Below are 21,839 nucleotides of genomic sequence, written 5' to 3' on the forward strand. Positions count from 1 at the left end.
TTTCTATTTGCCTGGATCTGCTTGTTTTTACCCTATTATATTATAAATATTTGTGAAACAAAATGAAGTAAATATAAATGCATATGACTTTTCTTTTACATGTATCCATTGCTTATATAGTAAATTAGGAAGGAAAGTTATTACAAATAGAACCATGCTACAATCAAGTTCAGAGAATTGGGGAGGTAAAATTTTTATAAATATTCAAAATAACTCTCTAGTTAAAATTAAAACCAATTATTAAAAAGTTAGAAGGAATCAAGAGAGATATGCAAAGGATCAAGAATGGTCAAAGCAATGTTAAAAAACAAGAGCTGGAGGACTTGGACTTCTAAATATCAAGGTTTACTATAAAGCTTACCAAAAAAACCACAGTAATTAAACCAGTGTGGTGTTATAATAAGGGTCAGAAAAAAAAAAACCAATAGAACAGAATAGAGTGGCTAGAAACAGATCTACACATATATGGTCACCAGGTTTATGACAAAAGAGACCCTGTATAATGTTATTTCATATTTAAATATTTAACGCAAACATGTTAATCTACAGATATAGATGTTATAGGAATTCTTTCTTTAAAAAAAAAAGTGACACTTGAATTCAGTAGGGGAAAGGATAGTCTTTATAATAAATATTCCTAAACAAAAAAAATTATTGACAAGAATGGCTTTGTTTCACATTTTTACACACTTCTTTAATATCTTAGTTTAACAAAACACAGTTGGATCCTTCTAACTCCTTCTGCATTCAAACTGATACATGACAGTTTGTTCTGATTTTTTACCAAAAAATCAAACGTAAAGAAATCATACTCCACTGAGACTTGATCTTTTTCTACCCAATATATCCTGAAACTTTCTTTTTTATGTGTAGTAAACTGTTACTATAATATTTATGTCCTTCAACAAACAACCCCTTCTATTACTTACATGTTTGTGTAGTCTATTCCCACACTGGACTTGGCAATATGACCTGTTTGGGCCAGAGGACTTTAGCAAGCACGATGCCAGCAGAAGCTTAATAAGAGCTTTGCACCTGCGACATGTCTTCTTGAAATACTGCCTCTTAGAAGGTAGCCACCATGCTATTGTAGGGGTGCAGAACAACTCACACCAAGATGTGCCTCTGTGGTATGCAGATTATTTTGAGCTACAGGTACTTGAGACTCTGAGGGCTCAATAGAAATTTCAGCCCCCTCCCATCTCTTGAACTATCCAGAAGAATTTGAATTAGGGACCTTGCCTATAATAAGAATTATCGGAGATAAACTTTTTTAATATATATACACAGCAGGACAAACTAATTATTGAACATCTGCTCTTCTTATTGTCCCGTAATGACTCTTTGAAGCCCCAAGGCACCTTGCCTTATCCTTAGTTCAGAATGACAGATTTATATACCTCATTTTAACTTTCTGTCCCTGAACCTCTCATGCATATAGAGTCTGTGACTCTCTCATGCATGTGAGATTCTCATGCATATATAATTAAATTTGGTTATTTTGTTGTTGTTGTTAAACTGTCTCAGCCAAAAGAACATATTAGGAGGGTAGAGGAAAGTTTCTTCCTCCCGCACAGCTGGAGCTTTGAACATATGCTAGTAAGGTACCTCACTGGCCGAGCACTGCTCACCCTGAAGCTGCTGCAGCAGAAAGATCCTGGGACCTCTAGCATGCCCATAAAGGTAAGAATTCTTGCCAAACCAGACTCCCAAATCTCTACTGGCAGAGTCCAGTGGTAGAAGAGTGTCCTTTTTTTCCTTTTCTAAATTTAGATTAGTGGGAAAAAATATTTGTGAAACTAATTTATTGGGCTTAGCAACATTTGATTATTTGGTATGAGTACTTACAGGTTTTGTTAATTCTATTTCTTTCTCTGCGTCTAGTGTCTCTCCTTTTGTCTTATTATACGTTCAGAGAGCTTGGCCTTATGACCAGTGAGAATATTTTCTCTCTGGCCTCCACTATCTAGAGGGTGCACCTTGCTTTCTGTCCAGCCATACCAAGCTCTCAAGGGAGTTTTCTGTGTCTATCCATTTCCTCCCAGAGATGGTAAAAACGAGGCCTCTCATTCTTGTTTTCTACCAGTTGGAGGATGTATATGCATCTGTCAGGCAGTCAAGTAGGCTGTGGATTTGAGCTTAGGGAGTATAAACACTCCCTTCAAAGTGGTGGGGAGTACGGTACAAGATTCCCTGTTTCTGGGAATAGCTCTTTCTAACTCTGGGAGTTAACTTTATCTTGTGAGGGTTGCATCTTTTTGCACTCTCCTTGGGGGATGCCTCTTGCATCCAGAGTATTGGTCTGAGTCACTATTAAGATCCTACTCATCAAGGTCAGGTAATGGATCCTTTGGAAATTTTTCTAAATTAAAAAGAATGAAAAATTTTTAGACAGCTCTCATATTGTTATAATGGCTAGTCATTAAAATTCTCTTAATAAGATGCAGGAACAAATTAGAACAAAAATCAAAGTCCACTCAGACCCCTTCCTATTTGCCTACAGAAATTTGCAGATATTGTAAAAGAAGAAAAAATTGGGATACTGGAAGTACAATTGTCCTGGACTTAAGAAGAAAAAAAATAGTAAATATTACTAAAAAACAACCTAAAAATTTATGTCTTAAGAACTCAGCTTGGGAACTGCCAGGTTGTAAGCTCCAAAGTATGGCCAGACAGAAATGTGGGCTAAAGTCCATTGATGGCTAGAGTCCTACCAAACAGCTGCCAGCCCTCAAGGAAATTATAACCTAAAATTATAATGGCTATTATAAGTAATGTTTCAAATAGATTAGATCATTTAAAAGTGCACTTAAAAGCAAGGGCTTCCAAATCAAATAAACTAAATGAGATCCAATTTTTTTTAATATTGATAGGGGTGGAACGAAGAGAAATTTCCAGAACTCTTTGATAAGGGAATTCCATGGACTGTGGGCACCAAAACCCATTGGTGAAGCCCTGACTCAGGCTACAATTAGATTAAAAATATATATAAATGTAAGCATTTATAAGATTATGAAAACTGAAATTTTTAGTCAGGCTGTATGGTAAAAAGAGTTATATCAACTTTACCTGAATGTTTTATGAGAATGGATATTATGTCTGGAAGAGAACAAGTCTTCTACCCAGGCTTGTAAAACCAACACATGTAGATAAAGTCCTATTAGAGGCTATAGTTAAGAATGTAAGAGTTGATGGAGTTAAGGTAAAAGTGAATAGGTGAGTTGGTATATTTTGAATACGTTTATGTGAAGCAATTGAAACTCTTTTATCTGATTGTATTGTGGAAATAGACACTGTGTCTCTCTGGGAAGCACTCCCCTGTCTGCTGAGAATATGAAGGCTGTCAGTTCTTTCTTTTGGCTATCAAAGGGAATGATCTAGAAGGTATGACCTTTGCACCCTCTTGAGTCCATGGAATTGTTTAATACTGCCAGAAATATTTACTGTTTGTCACAGCTGAAACCTAACAAGATATTTGAAAAGATTTAATAACTTTTTGATCGGAAATTTGGCAAAATTGGAAGCTGAAGATTCAAGAGCCTGGAAATATTTTTTAAAACAACATCCTCTCCTAAGCTAAAGTAAGTAAATTAGGGATGAAGTCACTGTATGGGTAGGTCAACCTATGATATCATTTGAGAAATTGAGAAACTGTCCTTATCTTACAAACCTTTGCAAAACCAGAAATGCAGCTCTAGAAATGGTTCAAAGCCCACCTACCTTTTACCATTCTCAATTCTTATGACTGAAAAAAAAGGTAAAGAAGTTTTTAAGTACAAAAGGCTACATACAGAAGCATCCTTGCCCAAAATCTAGCCATAGCTTCCAAAAGACTCGTCTCCATAAATATGAATAAGAAAAAACTTTAGCCATCTAGGCAGTTTATTCTATCTGTCAGAAATAGTTTGGATCCAACTGTTCTTTTATAAACTGGTGAGTTTTGCATTATTATTGTACCAGTATCATGGCTAAAAGGTTTCTGAGTCTGTCTGGGTGCCTATATGTATTGTAAATTTGAGATACTTTTCTACCTTCAGATAATATTGTTAAAATTAATTTAATAAATTAAAATTAATTATTTGAAGGCAAATGCTTATAAGGATTAGACATTCTAAAATTACATAAAGATAGAAACTAACCCAAATATTTTTTTATGTTCACGTGATGTAAGAAAATCTTTAATGTAAACTTAAAAGCTAGTTTAAGTTTGTTAGTTTAATTAAAATAGACATGTCTTTAGAGTTATCAACATTGAATATAATGCAGATAAATAACTTTATTCTATCTGGGTTTACTAGTCAAATAAATTCATATTACCTTGCAAAATCTGTCAGCAAGAAAAATAACAGTATGATGAAATTTTCATAAGTAATCTAAACATAATTGTTAAGAGCAAGTAAATTAAATAAATGTAAATAGGATAAAAAGGTTTTTCTTTAGATGAACTCTTTAGCAATAATTAAATTGTATGTGTACTTAAAAATAGTTTCTTTAATCTTTTTTGATAACTTGAAACCTTAGAATTTTGTTAAGCCAAATGGTAAGTTAAAGTCACTGAAAGTCTAGAGCATTTCCAAATAAAATAATAAAACATTAATTACTGAACATAGGTTTATCTATTTTTTGCTTCTGATTATAGAAGAACTAAAGATATTTGGGTCTATTAGTAAGCATGTCCTATGCCACATTAAATTTTTTTTGTTTTGAGGAAATATACATTTCTAGAAATTATGAAATAAGTTCATAAATTTTTCAATCTAAAGAATACTGTTATAACACTTCACAATTGCTTACTTCCCAGTTTTTACTAGAAATTAAGGTTTTTAAAAGTTAAGAATTCTAATATATGTAATTAAAGCTGCAAAAATTAATAACAGGGAAAACAACTGTGTATACAAGAAAAATAGGATATGGCTTTTAAAAACAAGGTATAAGATAAGGAGATTTGTTTTCATTAAGGGAAATGAAGTAGTTCTGTCCTGATTATTTCTGAATGAGAAAGAGAACATGAGACAAACTAAAAGGGGCACAAAAAAGTTGTAGAAATTTTATGAAAAAGGAATTTTTAGAAAGGAAATTTTATGTGTGATCAAGCTGAATAAGACTGCATGGATTTATTAGAAGTTCTTTAAACTTTAATATCAATTGTGTACTAAATATTCTTTTATCTGTTAAAAGAACAAAGTTTTCTTGGACGATTGGTCTGCTACTGATAAGTTTTGTGAAAAAGTTTTCTGTCTAGAAAGCAAAGATTCAGTGTTTTATCAAAATAATGTTCTGTGTTTTATATTTTCTTAATCAAGTCCTTAATTATTTAAGAAATTCAAATATCCTCAAGAGTAAGAACTAAGTGTTGTGACTTACGATCCTATTTAATCAAATGTCCAAACCTTTTGATATATTTTGACAAACTTCCCAAAATTCAAATTATAAATAGTCTTGATCTGGGAGAATAGAGAAAAGTTTCTTCCTCCCCCACACTATAAAAGCTCAGAGACAGACATCTGGATGAAAAGCCACATGGAGAAAGACCTTTGAGGATGAGAGGCCATCTTTGGAATTTCAGGCTCAGCCAAGCGCCCCTATGAATGCAGTTGCACAAGTGATTTTAGCTATCCAAAGACAGAACTGCTCAGCTGAACCCAGTCAACCCATAAAATCATGAGAATAATAAATCTTCGTTATTTTTCAGGCCACTGAATTTTGGGGTAATTTATTACACAGCAGCAGAGACCTAAAACATCATAGAACACATGCAGAGAAATTAGTCTTTATTAAAAAACAAAAATCTTCTGAATATAACAATTTTAGCTAAATATATTAAGTTATAGGTGTTTCCCGATTGAAAATTTTCCAGCCCTTTAAAATTGGTTGTTCCTAATTTCTGCTATTTGAACAACGCTGTGTCAAACTTCCTTGTATTTTCACAAGAACTTTTCTATAGGATAGACTCACAGAAACAGCATTGCTGGGTCAAAGTTTACTTGTAATTGAAATTTCAATAAATACTATTATATTGTCCTCCAAAACGATTATATCATGTTATACCTCAACTAAGAGTAGATGAAAGTACCCATTTTCCTATAACCCAATTGACTGTAGATATGATTAATCTTCTTAATTACTGCCAATTTTATGGACCAGAAAAGCCACATTGCAAGCTCCCATTTACGTTTTGTTGAAAATCTCTTCAAATGTTTGATTATTTCATTTCTTATTCCGTGAATTGCCTATTCACAATCTTTGCCTACTGTTATTCTACTTTTAAATGTATTCATAGAGCTTATCACATACTATCTTTTTTAAATGTTGCAAATATTTTTCCAGTTTTTTAATCTGTCTTTTAGTTTAGTTGCTAGTACTTCTCACTGTGCAGTAGTTTTAAATTTTTATGTAATTAAGTCTGACAATCTTTTCTTTTATTAATACTAAGTTTTGTTTCATAGAATTTTTCTCCAGTGTTTCTTTCTAGAGTTATTACATTTCTTTTAATGTGATAGATTTTTAATTCTTCCGGCTTTTTTTTTTATACACATACAGTATAAATCTAACTTATTCTCCTCAAATGAATAATCAAGTATACTAACATCATTTATTGAATCATTTTCCACTGGTAAGAACTGGTATCTTTATTATTATATACTAAATGGTCATGTACTTGGGTCTATTTCTGGACTCTCTATTCTATTTCAATGATCTTTTTTATTATTCCTGCATCTGTACCACGCTATTTTAATCACTATAATTTAAGTGCTTTAAGTGTACCTTATTGCAAAGTTCAAAGTAATGATGACTTAAACAAGATAAAGTTTATTTCCTTCTCATTAAAAATGAATGAGAACAGGTTGGCAGCCCAGGGCTAGTATGGTGGCAGCTATCTATTTGCTTCACTATCCTAGCAAAGTGGTTTCCATCCTCAAGGCTACATCGCATTTCAAGATGGCTACTGTAGCCATCTGGTCCACATTCCAGAAAAGATGATAAGGAGGAAAGAGAATGCCTTCACCCTTCCTTCAAAGGAGAGTTTTTCATAAATTTACACTTATAGTTCATTCATTGGCCAGAGTTTATTATTAATGGCCATACACAGCATCACAAGAGGCTAAGCAAAATCATCTTTTGCAGGTGACACATAGTTAAAAATTTGGGTTCTATTCCTAAGAAAGAAGCGAAAAACATATTTGTGAATGAACAGCAGTCTCTGCTACAAGTGCATTTTGTTATCTGATAGGGCTTAGTTTATTATGTTGCTATTAGAAGCTCTTCTCTTTTTTTAAACTTTATAATTTGTTCTTTATAACTGCTTATTTCAAGCAGTTAAGAAAGCGATCATTTTCTCATGTATTCTGATTATTTCATTTCTATCAATCTTACTGAATTACTATTCAGACTTCAATAATTCTTTGGTCTGTTTGCTTGAATTTTCTAGACTATCATGTTAATTATAATAACTGTCCCATCTGACAGCTAAATATTTTATTTTTCTACCTCAGTGTTAATCTCCAACTTAATCTTACCTATAAGAATTTCGCCATTTGGTTGGAATATCATATTTCACATTTCAAACATTAGATTAAAATTCTTTTTTGCCCATAAGCTGGAGGTTTACATTGTTTTGTTTTGTTTTATGGCAAAAACAATTTTTTTTAACTATAGGACTGAGATCTTTATTCGGTTTGTTAGTTAGTTTACCCTATTAGAATGCTGGTAAACTGCTTTCAAACGATGAAAGAGTAAGTGTTCTATTTTTATATATGTTCACATTTGTTCTCTTTCGGTATCTCAAAAACACTATAAAAGTACCTGAAAACACTATAAAAGAGTTGACTAAATAAAGTACTATTTGATATATGACCCAGTTTTAAAATGAAAGGAAGAAATAAATGGTAAAAATTACATATGTATTTAGCTTATAGCTAAAGCATGTAATGAAAAAATGCTGAAAATGGCTGTGGCAACTAAGTATGACTGGTAGCAGATCAGAGGTATGGCAACTATCAAAGCAATAGGCATGAGCCAAAAGACACTTTGCTCTGCTCCTGTAGATTACAACACGGGCAAAGTAATGTTGCTAAGATTATGCACAAGCAATTAGTACAAATTAATATCATTAAAAAGTATTTTATTCAATCTTCCTCTTCCACTTTCTACTTTGAAAGAGCAACCAGGTCTATTGGCAGAGCCTCTTCAACAATTAAGAACACAAATACCCCATAAACACTTGCTCTTTGCCAAACCAAATAAATTCAATTGAACTAAAGAATTAGCCAGCAGCTTGCCATTGACTGTACAGTGTGGGGGGGAAGTAGAAAGAGATGAATATTAATTTCTCCATTAAGCCAGCCAAATTTCTTTCTCCCATGTCTTGCCCGAGGGGAGGTAAAAAGTTTTTAAGGTTTTGGCACTGAGCTTGGCGAACTATTCTCTGGGGACAGGCAAATTAAAGATACTTGGGATTTTGCTACATCAAGAATACAAGTCACTTGTATTAGTTGTTACTGTAAAAAGTACCACAGACTGGGTGGCTTAAACGACCAATTTATTTTCTCTCAGTTCTGGATGCTGGAGTTTCAAAATCAAGATGTCAGCAGGGTTGGCTCCTGCAGAGAGCTGTAAGGAAAGGATCTGACCTAGGCTTTTCTCCTTTGCTTATAGCCACCTTTCCCCTGCGTCTTCCCATCACCTTCCTTCCATCTGTACAAGTCCTGTCCAAATTTCCTCTTCTTATAAGGACACCAGTCAACTTGGATTAGGCCCATCCTATTTACCCCGTTTTCACTTAATTATCTGTGTAAAGACTATCTCCAAATATGGATACATTCTGAGATACTGGGGATTAGGACTTCAACATATAAATTGCGGGGTAGGGACACAATTCAGTCCATTAACACCATCGAAATTGCAATAAACCAGGATTGCAGCAACTAATCTGACTCTCTTTCCTTCTCCCAAGAGGTGCTTAAATATCATCCATTTTTTCATAAATTATCAAATGTCTATGTCCTAGATGCTAGGTTTACAAAAGTGAACATGACATACATAGTCCCTGACTTGAGGGATTCAGTCTATTAAAGAGAGACAAGTAAACCTAAAACATAACAGAAGTCACTATCCTTTAATTTGTTTTAAAACAAATCATGGAAGATCAGGGTATAAGCGAATATATTTCATCCTTAGCTCAGAATGCCATACAGACCTCATTTTCTCTTTCTGTCTCTGAACCTCTCATGTATGTGGGATTCCCTTGCAAATGAAGTTAAATTTTATATTTTCTTATTAATCTGCCTCATGTCATTTTGATTATTCAACCAGCCAAAAGAACCAGAGGAGAGAAGGGAGAATTTTTCTCTTTCCCACACTGTTTGCATACTAAGTGACAATTTTCCCTGCTCTAATGTGGGAGACGAAGGAAGAGAGAAATGTTAAGAGAACCAAATTCCAACTGACTTATGGGTTGGGTTGATGTCTTAGGGTGAGTCACTACTCTTTCGTAAATTGAAAAGAGACTCAATCTTTAATGACTCTGGTAATAGAGGCTCAGATGTTCAATTAGAATATGGTGGGGGCAAAGAGAGGGTGCAATGAGAAAATGCAAGTAAACACAGTTAATAGTGGTAAAGTGTATTAATAGAGCCATAATAATAAAAGTGAGGAGAAGCAGAGTTTGCCACCCTAAAATATGCCTTTTGAGATAGTGATTAAGCTGGTTATTTTTAAGAAACAGAGACCCAGGAAAAAACTTTGACTTAACTACCTACAAGAATTCAGACAGAGGATCTGCTCTAGGAAGGGAGGTATCATCATAGATAACTAGTTTAACATAAACTAAGTGTGAAGACGAGGATGAACCTAGCAAGGTCTGTTTGATCGAAGTCTTCTCTGTGTCCTATTGTTAAAGATGGCCCAGCAAACATTTATTTACCAAACATTTTCTTTTCCATCTCCATGTGAACTGCCTTCCTTCCCTTTGAAGTCCAATCCACAACTCCCTTCATCCTTCTCCTTAGCTCAAGATAGCATATAAGCCATTCTTCAGGAAGCCCATATGTATATATACAATAAACTTAGCTATTTCCTCCTGTTAATCTGTCTTGTGTCAATCTGATTATTAATCTAGCCAGAAGAACTTTAAAAAAGGAGAAGGAATATTATTTTTCCTCTCTGAAAAAAGCAACAGATTTTGACTATACTACAAAATTCTACTTGGGTTCTTCTCCAATGGAAGATCTATTAATACAGTTGTTTTTCTTGGTTTAGAAAGTTATACTAACCAAAGCAGAAATAAATAGTTCAGTATGATCATATTGATTCATATAAATTGTGGTAACAGTCAATTTGTTTTAGCCAAGACCAAATTATAAAAATATTTTTAAATAAAGTTTTCCATAATATTGTCTTATAGTAATATAACAAAATGCAACCTAAACCTTGCTTTGCAGCTGAATATGAAACTAAAATTAGTACAGCAAAAATTTCTATCTTAGTTCCTCCCAAAGTACTTGAAAATCATTTAAGAATGTTTAATCTCTAAAGTATTTTAAGCATATTTTTTTCTATTATGCACTGTTTCTGGAGAAAGGGTTTATAGTAGAAAACTAAACATCTGTTAGGACTCTTTCACCAATAATTAATTCCTGATTGATGAAATCAAATTCAATAAATTATATTATGTTACAATAAACTCTGGAGCTTTATAATCTGGAGACATGAAATATCTCTCCTGATTACCATCTTGTGACCAGCTCAATATGATTTCCATGAAGAAGCTGACCTTTCTGAGGTACTACCTAAAATTATATATTTGAAGTTCTCATAGTGGAAAGAACAAATTTTACTCTTACTTCTCTTGATACTGTATTTTTTGGCCTGTCCTTCCTTTCTCCTCAGTCTATCATTATCATGGATAAAACATCTCATCTCCAAACAAAACTAATTGTTAGAAATTAAATATACGAATGGTAGGGGAGCTTATCAGAAGGGATCCCTTTATAAAATTTTGAATAGAAAATACAGTTAATACAAAGTGTAGCAAGCGTAACTAAAATTTCTCTTCTACTCTTTTCTACAAGGAGAAGAATCATACCTTATATTCCTTTTACAACCCTACCCTACCCCCATCCCGGTGTTTTAACACAGCTCAATAAAGAGAAGAAACAACATGGCCTGATGAAAAGGTCCAGAAAAGTCATGCCAATGTTCCAGCAAGTTACTTAAATTTTCTAAGTCTCAGTTTCTTCAACTGTGAAAAGTAGGTGCTAACATCCACATTACAGGAATGTTTTAGGAATTAAAATAATACAAATAAAGCACTGGTATACCAAAGATGCTTAATAATGACAGCTCTAATTTTCACTAACAAAATATTTATCAACTGGACAATTGAGAATGCATTTCAGGATCTTACAGTAGTGAGGAAGGGAGGGAGCTTTATTAGATTCTAATGCCCTCCAGTCACTTCCATCCTTACTTATTTTTCACTGATTAACTTTCGGATTTAGTATCCTAATCTACTCCCACTGCCTCCAATTATTTCACCACAAATTTACTCCTTAACTCCCTTTATAGTATATATTGGTTCTCATCATATATGCTCCATGACCTTATAAATGACAAATCTATTGATTCTGTCTCAGTATACATTTTTTCTCTTTAACCTTGCCATAAGTGTCTTCCTTTCTGAAACAGTACTAAGATGACTTTACGGACTTCAATATTCTGGTTCTACCACCCAAGTAATCATTCTTCTGCTTTCCCATACTTCTCTAACAGTCTATTTGATTTGTACATTTCTACCTTCCCTACTTAGTAGATGCTTCTCCCTACCATCCATTTCTAAAATACTTCTACTTTCTTCTCTATTCCCTTATTAGGATCCACATGAAGTTTAATAATTTTACCAAATAGTCTCTCTCTTATAAACTACTAAATTGTGTACTCCTTTGGAGACTATGTTGTCACTCTGTCTGCCATAGTAATATCTATGGATTTACAAATTAGCAGGAACCTTGAAATTGATGTTGAAAGGGCATATGTCTAGCAAGTTTAAAGAGGTCAGACTGGCAACTTTTTATGCCCCCCATGGGTGGAGGTGGGGAATACAGTATGTGTATGTTAATCGGAACCAATACTCTAACTAAATTAATTAAATGTTATTTATATTTAAAGAGATAAAAAAAAAGAGCTCAAAAAGATAAAAATAGAGCTCACAATTGCTTGCCCAAATTAAGCACTTTTAAGAATTAACATTATTCTCCTAAATTTCCAAGCCTATAAGTCACTCTGTAAAAGAGTAAATGTAAATCTTCTAATAGCTAAAACCTCAAATAATTTTCATAGTACAGTTTAAGGACTCACATACAATGTTTTCATTAAGTCGAGTGCAAATGACTGAATGAATCCTTATACATTATATGAGAAAGCAACTAATGTTCACCAGCTCATCAAAAGACTCTTTGTTCAAGAAAACACACACCAAAGAAATATCACTTAACATTTACTACTAAAAGGCTACCCTGATGCAAGCCTCAACAATGACAAATATTTAAACTACAATGGAAAAATACTGTTTCCCAAACTCCTTCATCCTTTATATGTGTTCCACTTAACATTCTTTACAAGGCACAAACAGGATTCAGGAGTGTAAACTGATGTTGAACACCCAATAAATTAAAATGTGAATTATATAAAGTGTATTATACAAATATCATCTCATTCCCATTCTGGGATCTTCTATCATAACCATACTGAGCTGTATTTGTTAATATAGCAGAAGATATGCTATCAACATAGAACAGACCAGTAATAATTATGATAGGGTTACCAAAAACTGAAACTAATTGAGCAAAGAGGAAAACAATAAGACATTCAAATAAAATGATTAAATTTACTTCTTTGTGTTAGAGAATAAGGGAATAGTCCTGATTAGGAAAAATTTAGGGCACTGATTAAAAAACATGAGTTATGGCATCAGATAAAATGGAGTTTATAAATTCTTTCTACCACTAACTAGTTGTTGATCTTAAACAAGTATCTTAACTTCTTGGAGTCCCAGTTTTATCTTTAGAATAAGGATAATAATACTTATTTCATAAAGATATGTACAGATTAAATGAAATTAAGTATGAAACGTAATTAGAAAATAGCACATATTAAAATCTCAAACTGTATTTAATCCAAAAGGACCTAGACATTTTTAATAGCTAAACTATTTCAGACCTTCAAGAAAGAGATTAATTGCCAGAGCGCATAGAAAGATGGAAAGCTTCTCTCTCTCCCTCCCTTCCTCTCTCTCCTCTACCTTTTCGCTCTCTATTTTATAAAGCTAGCATGTTTGGAAACCAAAATCTGAAAGAAGTAATACAAAAGGAACACTAGAGATCAATCTTACATAGTAATCAAATCTAGCACTACTTTAAAGAGGTATGCTATTATGAAGTTGCCTTCATCCTGAAGAGAGCAATTTTTGGAGAAATCTACTGGGAAATGTAATATAATTCATCAACCAACAGATAAAAGAAGAAAAACCATATGATCATCTCAATGTATATTATGAGGTACATAATTTTTTCCAATTTAACCTCAATTCCGAAAAAAAAAAGAAATAGAAAACTATTTCCTTAACATGATAAAAAAAAATTGTCAAAAAGAATACACAACTGCAAAAATCTAAAGCCATTCTCATTCAAACAAGAAACAAGCCAAAAATGCTCACTATTCACTACTATAATTTAACATTATTCTAGACGTTCTGACCAATGTAATTTAAAAAAATTAAATATTGCAAGAAGACAAAATTATCATCATTTACAAATGCTATAACTGCCTTATTAAAAAATCCAATAAAAACTATTAGAATTAAGAGTTTCATAAGATGACCAGTTAGAAAACAGTATACACAAATCACCAACTTTTCTATGTTCCATCAGGAAGATGTAATCCTCTTTAAAATATGATGAAAAAAGATTCTATTCACAATAGCAATAATAAATCTTAAAATACCAAATATTAACTTTAAAAATAGAAAGAACCACATGAAGAAAACAACGTAAAAGATGACTTGAAGAAATGATGAAAACATTATAAAGCTATTAAGACTATCTCTAAAAAATTACTTTAGAAATTCCAATGGGGTTCTATTGGAATCTTAGTAAACTGAATTAAAGGTTATCTGGAAAAAGGAATATATGAGAAATGCTGAAAATGTTTCAAAAAGATAACAGGAATTCACACAATCATGTAATAAGGTACATTAATAGTTATTAAAAGTTACAATAATTAGGACTGCTAAAAATTACTGGAGAAAAAAATTAAGAGCCCAATAAAGCAGAATAAAAAACTTAGAAAAAATCATATACATATATGATTTAAAACTTCTGAGGAAAGACAATTGTTCAATAAAAAGTATTAAAATAATAGACTTGCCACTCTACATTAAATTACATCCCAAATAAAGATGTAAATGTTTTTTAAAACTGTGAAAGTAATATAAGGAAACAGAAGTGAGTAGTTATATAATTTGGGAATGCAAGAAGGCTTTCCTAACCAAGCAGATATCATAAAAGAAAAATTTGATAGATTTGACTACACTAAAAATGTTAAAAATCTGTTTAAAGAGAAAAACCCACACCAAAAACAAAATTAGGATGCAAATGACAAACTGGAGAAATTATTTGCAATGTAATTTGACAAAGGTCTAATAGTTTTATACACTCTCATAACTCAGCTTCTAAAGAGCTTTCATAACTCAGCTTCTAAAAATCTCCACTAAATAAACAAAGGACGCTAATAGATAATTCACAAAAGAAATACAAATATTTAATGTCACTAGAATCAACAAAATAAAATTTATAGAAAATACAACTTTTCATATCAAAATGGCAGTTTTTTAATTGCTAGTGCTCAATACGGAGAGGTTGCTGGGATTCTCAAACACAATAAAAAGAATATTAATTAAACCTTTCTGGAAGGCATTTATTAATATCTATTAAAAATAATTTAAATATGCATAACTTTTGACTTCAGGATTTATCTTAAGGAAATAAAGACATGGGCAATAATTAATCAAGAAAGTAACTGCTACACTATTCACTCAAAATTACTGGAAAAAGCTTAAATGTTCAACAATTGAAATGGTGGTTAAATGGTGGTAAATCCACTTGCTGAAGTATTAGCCACACATTTAAAATGATGTTATGTTGCAAAAGAATATTTTATTGACTCAAGTAAGCATTTATTCAATCAAGTGAAAATAAGCATGTACCAAAAAAAACAACCTTACATCCGATATGGTTTCTCTTTATTTAAAAAAAAAAAGTAAATACCTATTTAAAAACCAATAAGAATATTCACTAAAGTATTAATAATAATCATCTCTGGGTGGAGGCATTATAAATGTTACTTATCATTTATGCTTTCTTAAATTTTCCAATTTTCCTACAATTATTATTATATTAATAAGCAAGAAAATACATTATAATATTGCTGTGACTATAGTAACAATAGTACCCCAAATCATGCCAACATTGATATTCCCACTCTATTTAGGCTGTCTCAAACTTAGGGAGCCTACCCTCTCTAGGTCAGAACATACTTTGATACTTTAATCACAATGAATTTTCAGACTTTAGGAAACAATCAGATGACAAGTTTTCATTCCACCTTTATTTATGATCAAGTACACTGTCAAAAAATACTTAGATATTAGCCATTCTGACTCCTGCCAAAGGTAAGGATCAAGAGTGAGGAACAAGCTCTGGACCTCAGAATCAGTGGGACTCAGCTTTAACCTACATCCAAATTCTGAGCCATTTTTTTCTAAAGAGTGGATATGGGGAATAAAGGTATTATCTCTCTCAGTATAAGTGTGGGCTTCTGACCACTTCTAATCACAACTCTTCTCTGTCTCATTCGGGAGACAGAGGAATGATTTTCTCCCCCAATGTATTTTAAAGGCATAGACCCAAAGGGCAAGCAAGCAGGATTTCTTCTGAGCAAAGATGCTGTAAACAGATTTTCAAATGTTAAATGTTCTCTTTCCTCAGTGCAAATATGCAGCCTAACTCTGAAAGGGCCAAAAAGAGTCTGGCAGTTCTCTGACTCTCAACAACGAGCGATAATCAAACTGTTAATTTCATCTGCTCCCCTCCTGGCATCACATGGTAGTGCCAGGGGTCTCAGGCTCCATTTAAGGAGTTTTCTAAAGGGCATCTATTTTCATAATATTAAAATGCTAATTTTTTTAGTACTTCAGAGAACCAATCTTGATACTATATGACAAATTTGATGCTGATAACAAGGAAATACATTATCTTTAACATATTTTTTTGTTAGAGATATTGCTTTCAGAATTGTCTTCCTTTCTTATTGGTCAAAGTTCCAAATTTCAAACACTTCTGTTGTCTCAGGGACTTAGTTCCAACAAATATCTCATCTTTCTTAAATATCTTACTTCTCACTTTCCTTATGCACTTAAAGAAAAAAACATAACATTTTTTATTCCTTCAATCTGTAACCCTCCGTAGTAGTTTTCAACATGCCTGCACAGTGGAATTATCCAGAGAACTTTAAATACCTATGCAACTAATCAATAGTAACAGAAAGTAGGGTCAGTAATTTCCAGGGGATGAAAGGGAGAGATTACAAAGGGACAAGAGAAAACTTTCAGAGGTGATGAACATATCCATTATTTTGATTGTGGTGATGGTTTTATGACTGTAAACATATGTCAAACTGCACACTTGAAATATGTATAGCTTATTATATGCCAATTATACTTCAATAAAGCTGTTGAAATAAATACTGATGTCTGGGTCCCACCTCACCTCACAAATTAGTATGTGGTTTCCCCCTGGAAATTGGGATTCTTAAAAGCTCCCTATATGATTGTAAATGTGCAGCTAAGCTTGAGAACCACTATTCTATAGCTATCATTCTCTCCTCTCTCCCTTCCTTACTTCAGTTTTCTTGACATGTCTCACTCAAGCACATCTACTTTATCATAGCCCATTCCTTCTCAATCTTCTGAAGACTGGTTTTTGAACCACCACTCAGCTAAAACTGTATTTTTTATCTTAAAAAGTTAGACATTTATACAACACATGATGTGATCGCCCAGACTATTCTAGCATCCATCTGGCACTACACACAACCATTATAATTATATTGACTATATCCCCATGCTAAACTCGAAATCCCTATGACTGTTTTGTAACTACTAATTTGTACTTCATCCTTTCACCTTTTCACCCAGGTCCCCAACCCCACTCCCCTCTGGCAATCACCAGTTTGTTCTCTGTAAGTCTTTTTTCTTTGTTCATTTCTTTTGTTACTTAGATTCCACATATAAGTGAAATCATATGGTATTTATCTTTCTCTTATTTCACTCACCTCCATGTCATTGCAAATGGTAACATTTCACTTTTTTAATAGCTGAGTAATATTCCATTGTATATATGTACCATAACTTCTTTATCCAATTATCTATTGATAGGCACTTAGGTTACTTCTATATCTTAACTATTGTAAATAGTGCTACCATGAACACAGGGGTGCATAGATCTTTATGAACTACTGTTTTGGTTTTCTTTAGATAAATACCCAGAAGTGCAATTGCTGGGTTAAAAGGCAGTTCTACTTTTAATTTTTTAAGGAACCTCCAAATTGTTTTTCATTGTGGCTATACCAATTTGCAATCCCACCAACAGTGTACGAGGGTTCCTTTTTCTCCACATCCTCATCAACATTTTGTTTTTTGATTTATTGATGATAGCCAATCTGACAAGTGCGAGATGATATTTCATTGTGGTTTTAATTTGCATTTCTCTGATGAGTGACCTTGAGCATCTTTTCATATGTCTATTGGCCATCTGTATTTCTTCTTTGGAGAAATACCTATTCAGGTCTTCTGCCCATTTTTTAAATTGGATTGTTTGTTTTTTAGTGCTGAGTTGTATGAGTTCTTTATAAATTTTAGATATTAACTCCTTGTCAGATGTATCGTAGGCAAATATCTTCTCCCATTAAGTAGGTTGTCTTTTCGTTTTGTTGATGGTTTCCTTTGCTGTGCAAAAACTTTTTAGTTTGATATAGTCTCATTCGTTTATTTTCTCTTTTGTTTCCCTTGTTTGAAGCGAAAAAAATTACTAATAGCAATATCAGAGAGTTTACTGCCTGTATTTCCTTCTAGAAGTTTTATGCTTTCGGGTCTTACATGTAAGTCTTTAATTCATTTATAGTTTATTCTTGTATATGGTTTAAGAAGGTGGTCCAGTTTCACTTTTTTGCATGTATCTGTCCAGTTTTCCCAACACCATTTGTTGAAGAGGTTGTCTTTACTCCATTGTATATTCTTGCCTCCTTTCTCATAGATTAAAACTGTACTTATTAAAGACATCTATGAGCTCCTGACAAATTCGCTAGTCCCTGGAGTCTTCTCCTTACTTGTCACCTCTTTACAACATTCAAAATTGTTGACCCAATTCCCCTCAATTTGAAAATCTCTCCAGTCTCTCCTGATGGTCTTACTAAATATTAATACCAAATACCTTACTAAATACTAAAATATTCTTGTATCTCTACCACACTATTCTATCTATTTCTGCTTTATATCAGAGTCTGTTCTCTAGCTGCTTCTTTTATCAAGCCTAAGGATTTCCCTGAGTCACTTCAACATAACCAAATCAATAAGCTTCAGTTAACCCTCAATCTTCCTTCTAATCCTGATTTTCTTTATAAACTCCACATCTGTAGATCCACACATTTACATATTCACCTGAATGCTCCACAGCTTCCTCAAACTCAAAAAATCCAAAATAGAATGTTCCTCATTTCCAATCAGTGGAACCAAGTCAATTCATCAGCATCCTGATTCCTCCTTCTTTCTTCCCGAAGGTGACAGGACCTATCAGATTCTACCTCATTTTGCCAGAGTGAGGGTCTAAGACACAGCTCCATTAAATGGCTTCTTATTCATCACCTTGAATCCAATTCACCATAGCCAAGGATACAATGCCTGGTCTGGCCCTCGACCACACTCACTATTGTCATCTTCCAACATTTCCCTATCTAGTTCTTGCATTCAAGTCATGTCAATGTCAATGTTATTGACTTTGGAGTTGTCATTGACAATGACTTCTCTAAACTGCCATAGTTTCTCATGCCTCCTTGCCTTCTCACTAATTATATTCTCCTCTTGGAAAGTTATTCACTTACCTCCTGCACTTGGCAAAATTATATCATACCTCAAAGCTCTCCTGACTCTACCTACATCCAAGTTAGCCACCTCCTACCTTGTTTCCTTACTACATAGGCCTATCTCTAATCATATTTATCACAGGTATTATAATTGTTACTTTACTTACCTGTCTTGTACATTAAACAGTAAATTCCTTGATGATGAGAGCTCTGACATTCATTTCTCTATCTCTACTACCTATTCAGCCTGGGGCAGTACAAAATAAATTTGTTTGACATTTCAATTATTTACAAAATATAAATTTTAAAAAGTGGTCTTGATTCTAACATTATTTAAAGATTTCTTAATATTCATTGTGAAATAAATTATAGGCAACAGGATCCTGAATAAAACAGTTGGCTACAAGATATTTTTAAATTCTGTCAAAATGACACCACTCTGAAAAATACAACCAAAAGCAGATTTCAAAAATTAGAAATACAACAAAGAAAGGAAGCATAGCAGGAATAACATACTGACCCAGCCAATGCCTCATGTGGATAACGAAATCCAGGTGGTGATAACTAAGAGGGTTTACAATCCCTGTATGGTAATAATCATAGTAAACCAAAAAAGGATAAACTAAGCCAAATCCAGAATTTGTTTTCTAAATATGTGATAGTTTTCCCCTTGTCACTTTGTTTAAATGAATTATTTGAATAATTGGCTCTGAAGCTACTATTCACCAAGCAGATCGTAAAGACATTTTTTTTCTTTCTTACCTTTCCCTGCACTTTAAAAATATGGTGCTTTGGACTAATAGTCATCTCGCAAACCTTAAAACGTATTAACTTAAAGGAAAAAAAATGCTTAGAAATTGGGACGGGAGTGGGTACAGAGTGTGGATGTTAGGTGAATGTTCTTAAGGAAAACAAGTCTCACAGAACTATCACATTGACTCAAGGTTATACCGATCCTTAAGGCTTTTATGCAGATAATCTTTTAAGGACTGAAAATCTCAAACTGTAAAGTGTTACAAGAACCAAAGAGGTGGCAAAAACTACATGTGACTCAAAGGACAAATAATATGCAAAAGAACAGCTTGGCCCTACCGCCTGCAGTATGGTCTCTGAGATAAGTAGTAGTAGCACCAGCGGAACAAACTCCCCCTACCTGAAGAGAGGAGCGGCTCCCGGGCGTGTGGTATAGTGTTTTCCATCAGAGAACCCATTCTGTGCAGTCGAAACCACGAGGGCAAAATTAAAACCTTTAAAGAACGTCTAAACTCTGTGTACGAAGCACACATGTGCCCACTGAAGGGCGGATACTCAGTTTTGCTGAAGCATGCAAATTTGGGGTCTTTAAATGCAACAGTTTTCAGACAAAATCCTGACGATTCCGGGTGTGTTAAAACCAGCCTCGGGAGAGGAATAACTCATAAAAAAAAAAAAATAGGAGTAATAATTAAGGAAGGAATCGTTGCTGCTTTCTGAATCTCTCCGTCCTGCGGGGAACCAAAGACCGAAGGGAACGCTGTTTTCAAAGACGTGGGCGGTCGACAGTGACCATTTATTTTGGCCACTAGACTGGACGGATAGCGGTAGCCTTGCTGGAGTGAGAGAGAGAGGGAGGGAGGGGTGAGAGAGGTCAGGCCCGAGCATCAGCCGCAGCGGCGTGGGAGATGAGGGGCTCCCACCCCAGGCCGACGCCGCAGAGGGGCGGCCGGTCCGGCAGAGGAGGCGGCACCTGGGTCACGCCCGGAGTCTGGACCGCTCCTCGCCCACAAGAAGAAAGACCCGAGTCCGCGCGCACAAAGCTGCCGCCGCCCAGGCAGCTGCAGGAGGGCTGCGCCCAACTTTGGAGCGAGCAGCGGCCGGCAGCAGCTCACTCACCCAGCCCCCTGACGCCTCCAGCGCCCGGGGCCGGCTCGCGCCCAGCCCCGAAGCCTCGCGCGGGAGCCGTTACCCCCAACGAAGTCACCGCTTGGAGGACAAAGTCCCTGTCCCCTCGCAGCCGCCGCCTCGCCCCGGCTCCTCCCTGACAAAAAAAGTTATCGGTCGCCGGCCGCCTTGGGGGCCCGCCGTGGGTCACTCGGCTGGACTCACCAGAGCGGCTCCCCAAGCTCCACTTCCAGAACCTCGACTTGTCTGGCCCGCAGCGTCAGCGACGGCGGCTGCTCTGCCTTCTCTCGAGTAGCAGCACCCCCTGCCCCCGCTTCTTCTTAGTAAAACGGGTCCTGGCGAGCCATCTTCCCCCTCCGCTCACTGACTGACAACCCAGCTCCAAGAGCCGCCACTGCCGCCAGCCACTCTGACAGGCACCACTAGGGACCCATCCTCAGACAGCCAACCACCACCGCCCCACGCCAGTTCAGCCTATCGCCGTCCTCCTGGGCGGGACCAGAACAACTTCTCCACCAATGAGGCTCTTTGTCTCCTAGTCCGGGGGCGGATCCATGAGGTGGGAGGAAGGGCGATTTAGGTGGGCGTGGTCGGAGCGCCCAGGTCGAGATGATTGACTGTAAGATCTGCGGCAAGGGCTAGGCAGTAGTGATCGGTGAAGATCTCTTAGTCTCTGAGTCGTTAGAATTTATGGCCCTCTCAGAAGAAAATAAGCCTTTCGAAGTGATGTTAACCATAACCACAGAAGAGAAACTAATTGATATTTT

At 34.9% G+C, this 21,839-nt stretch overlaps 1 protein-coding gene across 4 annotated transcripts in view; it reads right to left on the reverse strand.

The window, feature by feature from the left end:
- HYCC1 (hyccin PI4KA lipid kinase complex subunit 1) overlaps positions 1-21,464 on the reverse strand; it is a 71,520-nt gene extending 50,056 nt beyond the window's left edge. The window contains exon 1 of one of the 4 annotated variants that reach the window (XM_039862527.1): positions 21,277-21,464. The gene's annotated coding sequence lies outside the window, so the exon portion shown is untranslated. Of the gene's footprint in view, positions 1-20,344; positions 20,540-21,063; positions 21,187-21,276 lie in introns of those variants that run through there. The other 3 variants (XM_039862529.1, XM_039862528.1, XM_039862530.1) reach the window with 3 other exon arrangements.
- Positions 21,465-21,839: the final 375 nt, after the last annotated feature.

Source organism: Pteropus medius, unplaced genomic scaffold, assembly GCF_902729225.1.
Source record: "Pteropus medius unplaced genomic scaffold, Ma_sr-lr_union100, whole genome shotgun sequence".
Classification (NCBI taxonomy): domain Eukaryota; kingdom Metazoa; phylum Chordata; class Mammalia; order Chiroptera; family Pteropodidae; genus Pteropus; species Pteropus medius.